Here is an 8,742-nt window from a genome sequence, read left to right on the forward strand (position 1 = left end):
CATTCTCCCATTTAGAAACCAAAAAGACCTACATTCCCTTCAGTGTTAACTGGATTTTTTAAGTAAACGAAATGAAATTGAATCAAAGGCATAAGGTACCATCTTGTTTTGAAAAATCATAGCCTTTTTGTTCCAACCCCAAATATTCTGATACCCAGGGAAGCATCTTCTTGCCATTAGTTGAGAATCACTTGTTCATTATACCCTAGAAACCAAATCAATCTTCTCTCACAGTATCCAAATGGGTACCTTCTCTTTAATTCCCATTCCAAAACCTGCTTCATTAAGGCATTTCATTGATTATCACCAAAGACTTGGAAATTTTTCATGCAAAAACGTTTTTTAAAGATAAAGTTTTCTCTCCCTATAGTTATATCCCCTGTATCTTAAGGCCTTTCAGACTGTAAGCCTGCTGTAAGCAGGGACCATGCCTTATTTTTGTCTTTTGTTACAAAACACACCCTGTGATGTGTTTGTGCGCTATGAATATTGAATTATACAAATGATATGGACTCAACATAGCCACCTGCCAATACAACAGCTAAATGCTCACTATTTTGAAAAAGGTACATCAACGTAAAACGTTAAGATTTAAATGCCTATCAATGATCCCTAGCCCACTGGATGCTTTATTCAAGGCATTATGCTCAAATGATAGAAACTGGATATCTATTTGTTTTACTTATTATGGCATCCTCATACTTAGTACCTTACTTGTTTAACATGTTTTAGTTTGGAAAAGGTATTTGTGAACATCATCTCCGTTGATTCTGGAAAAAGCATCTTGTAGTAGGACTAATTTCTCTACTTTTTTCATTAAGTAATGCTGATAGAAGAGAGTTCAAAATACTGGGTTTGCCACTCAAAGCTCTGATACATTAGGGAAGTCACTCTTGAGCTTCAGTTTCCTCATTGGCAAGTGGGGATGATACTTACCTCACAAGATTGTGTGAAGAAATGAAAGAACATATGTGAAAGCACCTATCACATCAGACACAATAAGGGACTGAGAAATCAGTTCCCTTCCCCCTCACCATTTACTGGGTTGGCCAAAAAGTGCCTTTGGTTTTTAAGTAAAAATAAAAGACATTTTCACCAAGAACTTTATTGAACATCATATTCACCCTTTTGTTCCACTACCTTCTGCCATTTTTCAGGCAACTTCATCTTCCCAAAACTTTTTTTGAGCAAAGAACTGTTCCAGGTACCTTTTACAGTCTAACAGGGAATGGAAATTTCCATTAAGAGAATTTTGTGAAGACTGAAATAAATGGAAATCCAAAGATGCAATGTCTAGTGAATACGGTGGATGAATCAGAACTTCCCAGCCAAGCTGGGAAGCCACCACCCTTTCTTTCTAATTTTTCAAACTGCAAGAGTTGACCATCGTTCTTTGCAGGATGCCAAAAATCCTGGAGGACCCACCTGCCATATTCTGGGAGTGTTGCCAGAAATCGACCTTGAACTCCAGATCAGTACTTAAAGATTGAACACTTGGACAGAAAAGCCTATCTAGAAAATCCTGCCTGTGTCTTGTGTTTGACTGATTAAGAGGCAGTAGGCCAGAGAATGTATCCGTAGTGAGGGAGTAACCAAGTTGGCTTAAAGATCTGTTTTTATCTCCAACTCTTATAATTAAATCCCATGAACAATTATAGTTTTTTGATTCTCTACTCCCTACCCTGACTTTTTCTTTGCATTTTGGTCTCCTTTCCTTAGGTATAAACCATTTCATACTTACTCAAAGCCATTCCTCCATATCCATTTTAATAAAAAAAGACCTGCTATGTCTAGTAGAAAGGACTCCAGCATTAAGTTAGGGATCTAGGTGGGAGCTAATGTGGTCCCAAATGGGTGGAAATCCCTGGCTGATATTAGAATTTTAAAAACAATATTTAAAAATAATCTCTAGAGAATAGCATTCCCTTTTAAGCCCCTGCACTGACAGAGTTATGGAATAGAAAGAAGGTCACAGAGAAGATACCTTAATCTTCAATAAATAGCCTCCTAAGAAGTGACCTAAAATCCTACCTCATAATGTATGATAAAATTTTACTAGCTGAGTTTATTTGTGGTTGGCAAGTATTCTGGTTCCATGGTTATTTTAACATTATTTCCCGGTTTTAAGAGTATTATGTATTCATGGTAGGAAATTTGGGAAATGTAAAAAAGCTTAAGGAATAATGGTTACTCTTAATATCTGTCAACTCTAATCCCATATGCATGATTTTTATCCTCTCACACCCCCCCAGGAAACCACAATAGAGCATAGGTAGTTAATAAGACACTTAGTGGCAGATCATGCTCAGATCAAATAAATATATAAAATATTTATTTTAGAAATTAAGTTATTAAAAATTAAATACATTATTTTAAAAACCACCAGAGACATAAGCAACCACAAATAAAAGTTGGCAGAAAAAACAACAGATAAGAGTCCTAATGACTTAGGTTTTGGAATGATCATATACGGAGTATAAAATGAATATCTATAAAATTTTAAATATAAAAGATGAAATCACAAAATTGAACAATAAGAGACTAACAAAAATGAAAAGAGTGACTTCAAAAAGAACCTAAAGATATATTTTAGAAATTAAAAATAGAAATGCTGAAATTAAAATTCAATGGATAGGGCTCCCTTCGTGGCTCAGTGGTTAAGAATCTGCCTGCCAATGCAGGCGACACAGGCTCGAGCCCTGGTCCAGGAAGATCACACATGCTGCGGAGCAACTAAGCCCGTGTGCAACAACTACTGAGCCTGCATGCCACAACTACTGAAGCCCGTGTACCTAGAGCCTGTGCTCCACAACAAGAGAAGCCACTGCAATGAGAAGCCCGCGCACTGCAATGAAGAGTAGCCCCCACTTGCCACAACTAGAGAAAGCCCATGTGCATCAACAAAGACCCAATGCAGCCAAAAATAAATAAATAAAATAAATTTATAAAAAAAATTCAATAGATAATGTCTCATGAATTGCTGGTGCAACGTAAGCTGGTACAACCCCTTTGAATAGCATTCTGGCATGGCCCTTTAAAATCAAAGATTTTGCATCCTCTATGACCCAGCAATTCCATTCCTACAGAAATGTGACTACACAGGAATGAAAATGAATAAAACAGAGCTACAAGAAATAATTTCAATGAATATTTATTTATTTATAGCCACACCACGTGGCATGTTGGATCTTAGTTCCTTGAGCAGGGATCGAACCCACGCCCCTTGCATGGGAAGCGTGGAGTATTAAGCACTGGACCGCCAGGGAAGTCCTCTATGAATTTTATAAACATAATTTTGAGCAAAAGAAGTAAGACACAAAAGAATATAGCAATACAATTCCAGTTTTCAAAAGCAAACTATACTGATTAAATCTATATACATAAGTGATTTTAAAAAGTATAAAACAAAGAAATGATTGCTACAAAAGTCTAGCAAGTATTTACTGCTGAGGAGTGCAAAGAGGTATGATTAAGGGGCACACAGCCATTTCTTGGCTTGGAAGATGATATATGTGTGCTTGCAATATAATTTTTCATTATATTATACATTTATGTTTTATGTTCTTTTCTGTATGTTCAGTAAATTTCACACTAAAAACACTTTAAAAACTCAATAACTAGGTTAAATAGCAGATTAAACACAGCTGAAGAGGGAATTAGTGAAGTGGAAAATAAAACTTAAAAAATTACCTAGTATGCAGTAAAGAGACAGCCCTTTAAAGATGTAAAAAGAAGTTAAGATATGTTGGGGGAAATGAGAAGATCTTACATCACAGCCTCAGAAAGAATGAGCAGATAGAATGGAGGTGAGGCAATATGCTACAATATGACTGAGAATTTTGCAGACACATAGTAGTAGAATTGCAGTTAACTTAGGAAAAAGAAAAGATTGTAAAAGCAGCCAGAGAGAAAAGACATATCATCTATAAAAGAACACAGCTGACAGCTCTTATGAGAGATATTTAGAAATGAAGTATTCTAAATTCCTTATGTTATTCATGAGGAATATTAAGATACAGATTAGATGAGATTGTGTTAAATTAGGTATCACAGTAAGGTTTAAAGGATAGCAAAGAATAAAATTAGAGTGTATAATTTACTAAACAGTTGAGAGAATAAAATAAAATAAAGTAAAAGCAAACAAAACAGGAATGATTTTAGCAGCAACAACCATGCAAGCTGCCTTTGTAAAGTTTCCCACAGTGCTGTGGCCATAGGCACCCAGACACCTGCCCTCCCCACCACAAACCACTGCCAAAGTAGCTCAAGGTGAAGATCAATTTAGCTGAAGGGACAGTAAAAGAAGAGCTCTAGAGGAGACTGGCAAGATTTTCAGCTAAACTAATTCTTGCAGACATTGAAACCAAACTCAAAAGGGCAGTGAGAAAGAATAAATCATCTGCCAAAAAATTACAAATGAATAAAGAGAGCAAAAGGGAAACAGGCTGAAATGTCTATCCAGGAAACTAAAGACAAATAACCTGCAGACGTTGAAGAAAGTAGAAATGAGGAGAGTTAGCAGGAGAGAGAGACGTCAGTCTGATTAATATCATTTACCAAGTCTTGGTGGTTTCTGTGTCCTTTTTACAATCCAGAAAAATATTTTTATCACCTACTTTGTAAATGCAAGTTTTTAAAAAATATCTCTAAAATCACATGTTTGGAAGGAATGAATACCACCACATCCAATTGTGTGTGTGTGTACATACTTTTTTTAAAAGAAGAATTCACATGCTGGCTATTCTTTTTTTTTTTTTTTTTTCGTACAACCAAAACATGTGGGGATATTTATTTGAGAGGTTTTGACTGTTTTGATAAGGAGGGCAGTTTTCACATCCTATACCTTGAAGTATAACTAAAAGGCAATTTGGAGTCACAGTTATTCATTTAATATGCCTGAAATATTTCAAACTATTTAATGTCTGTCTCCAAGCCATTTTATAGATATAGTGAGGGAGAGAGAGAATTGCTTCTAAAGAAAACTGCTCCCTAACCTTGGCCTACATGACTTTTTAGATTTTTGGTACTTAAATTTAAAGATTTGTTTACAGATTATTCATAATATCTGAACATGACTGAATAAAATCACAACTATGAAAGAAAAATGAAGAATTATTAAATTGTTAAATGACAATTTAAACACAAAACATAAAAAGAAAAACATGAAATAACCCAAATGCCATTAACAGGAGAATGGATAGAAAACTTCTGATATATTGTACTAATGCAATGCTATACAGTGGCAAAAATACAAACATAATAATGTGCAAAACATTTATAAATTTTAGAAAATAATTATACTGTTCAGTGAGAAAAAAACCAAATAGCTGGCATGTCCATGCTGCATTATACCATTTAAAAAATGAAGCTCAAAAGCAAGTAAATGAAACAATGTTTTGGTTAAGAACAACATACATAAGTGGTAAACAAATTTTTTTAAAAGAACATAACGAAGCACTAAAAATTTGTGACAGTGGTTACCTTTTTTGGTAAGATAGGGAGATGGTATAGGTAGATCATGAATATTTGTAATGTTCTTATTTTGGTAAGTGACTTTTATTACACTGTAATTTACATACATATTGTATATGTAGTCTTTCGTGTGTATCAAATATAATATTTTTTCAGAGAGAATCATTGCCAACTTCCTGCGAATTTTGATCAGTATTTCTATCATCCTTCTGCATCACTTGCCAGAATTCAAATCAACTATAGTTGAGACCCTGAAGGAAACATTTTCTCCTGAGTAGGAGAAATCTAATAGTTGCCTTCTTTTATTGTAAGCTTTTAATTTCTCCCTAATGTCTGGTTAACCCCCAAATATAAACCACAATTAATGCAGCAATTCTGCAAAGTATCTGAACAAACACAAAAATACGAAAATATTTTATCTTTGTAATTTTTTTTTAGAGTTGGCAAATAATTTTGTGTGGAATTACCTACAATCATAGAAACTTCACATTACTTAAAGTGGGCAAATAAGTGAGGGTATTTTCATCCTGTAGGGTAAGGAGACAAAATATCCATATCTCCTGGTTGTCTATTTTGGACTCCAATAGTATTGAAATATAGATTTCATTTTTTTCCTGATGAAAAACATTATGCAGTGAAAAAATACATCTAAAAGAAGTTATGCTTTTGTCTGACTACTGCAAAAAAAAAAAAAAAAGGCTGTTTTGTAATGAAAACAATGAAAAGACATTCTTAAAATGGAAAACGTCAGCTGTGGGTTTGCAACTGTTTCAAGAATGCATCTATTGGGTCCTAAAGAAGGAAGAGACGCCAAAAGCAACAACTTGAGTAAGGTTATCGAGAATCCACATGTGTCATACAGATGGAGGAGTCTGGTGCACTTTAAGAAGCCCACCACTGCAAGGTGAAGGTAATTTCAAAATTAATTCACCTAGCTATGCAGATGTCTTATTCTCCTGCTCCTATCGTAGTGATCAAGATTTCAGGAATGCATTTCCTCGAAGATGCCCACTTGTAGGAAGGGACATTCACTTTATGCTCTTTTAAATATTTATGTTAGTATTCACTCCCCGCCCCCCCCCCCAAATGCCTGTACAAAACAAAAGATTAGAACTGGGAAGAAAGGAGGGAGAAGAGTAACAACGAAAAGGAGAGTGAGTTTGGGAGCAACCTCTCTAAGGTTACAGACTCTGCTCCATGTTTGTAGTCTTGAAGCTCCTTGCTATAATGTGAAGCAGAGTAAGTAAGCAACAAAAATACGGGCCCCCTGTGAAAGTGGCTGTTCTGTGTCCCTCATGTTCTTCTAGGAGAGGCTGAGCGACCATGTATTTGTATATTACACTAGGAAAGTGTTGTATACAAATCCCGCAGTTTAGGAAAATTTATTTCAGTATTTCTGGAAATAAAGTTTCGCATTTATTACTACTTAATGTGCATCAAGTTGAGACAGGAGGAAAGGGGGCAGGGCACAACCTTTAAAAGAATGACACAGCTGTTGAGGATACTATATAAACTAGTTAGAACCAATTAGGCCCAAGATGGTGGAAGATTCAAATTCTAGGAGACCTTGAAGCTCATTGTAATACATTAGCATGCTAAATAACACACCCACAGGCACCAAGACAGTTCTGAGGCAGACCATGAAAGGCCAAAAACTGGGTGGCAGCCCAAGTCCTGGAAATCCCTGCTCCTTCTTCAAAATAGTTAGAATATTCCTCCTACTCATTCGTGTATGGAATTACTCAGCCCATAAAACTAACCACACCCTCAGCCCAGGGCTGCTCTCGACTTCTGAGATGACTGCATTCTGCCTGTGGAATGTGTATCGCTCTAAATTTGCTTTCACTTTACCGTGGCTTGCTCTTGGATTCTCTCCTAAAGGAGGCCAAGGACCCTCACTTGGTGGCCTGCCCCATGGACTCACTCGCCTGAAACCTGGGACATGACCATCTTCTTGAGCCCCCCATTTTCCTGCAACAAAGTGGTAGTCAAATTGTAGTGTTCACACAATACTATATTTTACAGAGATACTGGTTTGCCACTGAGTGGTTCAAATTAACATTAACGAAATTGTGGCTGTCAAGTTATTTCAGAAAGTCTTAAAAATTCTAATGGAAATATAACTTCTTGATAGTTTCTTCTTTTCTATTTTACTGTATTTAACGAAGAGGTTTGGTTCTCCGAGTAGGCATTTACTGTAAAAGGATGCATATTTTGCTGAGTCACCTTCCTTACTGTTACTGACCTGGTTTCTTGGACTCTTTAATCACTAGAAATTGATACGAGACCAGACAAGGAATTCACGCAAGACTTTATAAGGACTACTGCTGCAGCACGAGGGAGTGAAAACAAGTAACACGTTCACTTGCACAATCCCTGAGGCGGGGTAAGCTAGTTCCTTAAATGGGGTGAGGGTAGAGGTTGATCTGTAGGTGGGGCCTGAGGCGTGGCTTAGGTGGTCTGACCACCCTCTTGGTGGTGCTGTGTGCAGGGATCGCGGCAGTACCCTGCTTTTGCTCCTGACACCTCAGAAGTAGCAGCTGGGTTTTGGCCTTTTGTATCCTATTGTTCATAACTGTCCCGACTGTGCGTGTGTGTGGATATCTTTAGTCCTTTATAGTTTCTTTGTATTCTGTTGCTCAAGGAGACATTTGTCCAGGTGCAAGGACTGAGTAAAGGGTCTCAGGTTCCAGGTCCCAGCCTGTCTCATTATTATCTCACAGCATTTCTTGTTTTAAATCCTTACATTCTTTCTCAAATTTATTTTGCTTCACATGATTACACATTTCTTCAAAAAATGAAAATTAACGCATCTAGAGCCCAGAATAACTGCATTGGTTTATAACTTTGTGACCAGAAATCTGCAATTCTTGGTACTTCTATTTTCACAGTACATTAGGGTTGGATAGGTAGTTGTATTTTTTCTCACTCAAGTTCTTCAGGATTTAAGTGGTAGAGAAGAAGAAATGTAATTCTCAATTCAATGCAATCATTGTTTTTGTTATACTTGAAAACACTTTTGTTGTTCAGAGTTAAAACAAAACATGAACCCAAATTACCTGTATTCCTAACTTAACTCTCCTTTACTCAAATACCAGCAGTGTCTGCAGCCAGACAAAAGTAGAGAACACTTGATGGAGGGAAGCTAGAATGGAAGGAGGCACTGGTTCATTGTCATTAAAATATTTTATCTTGGGAAATTTTACAAAAACATATTTTCACAGAAACACATTGTTAGGGCCCTTCCTAGGGCCATAGGAGAAGCCGGTG

This window comes from Monodon monoceros, unplaced genomic scaffold (genome assembly GCF_005190385.1).
Source record: "Monodon monoceros isolate NGI ecotype Baffin Bay Population unplaced genomic scaffold, NGI_Narwhal_1 Super_Scaffold_18, whole genome shotgun sequence".
NCBI lineage: Eukaryota > Metazoa > Chordata > Mammalia > Artiodactyla > Monodontidae > Monodon > Monodon monoceros.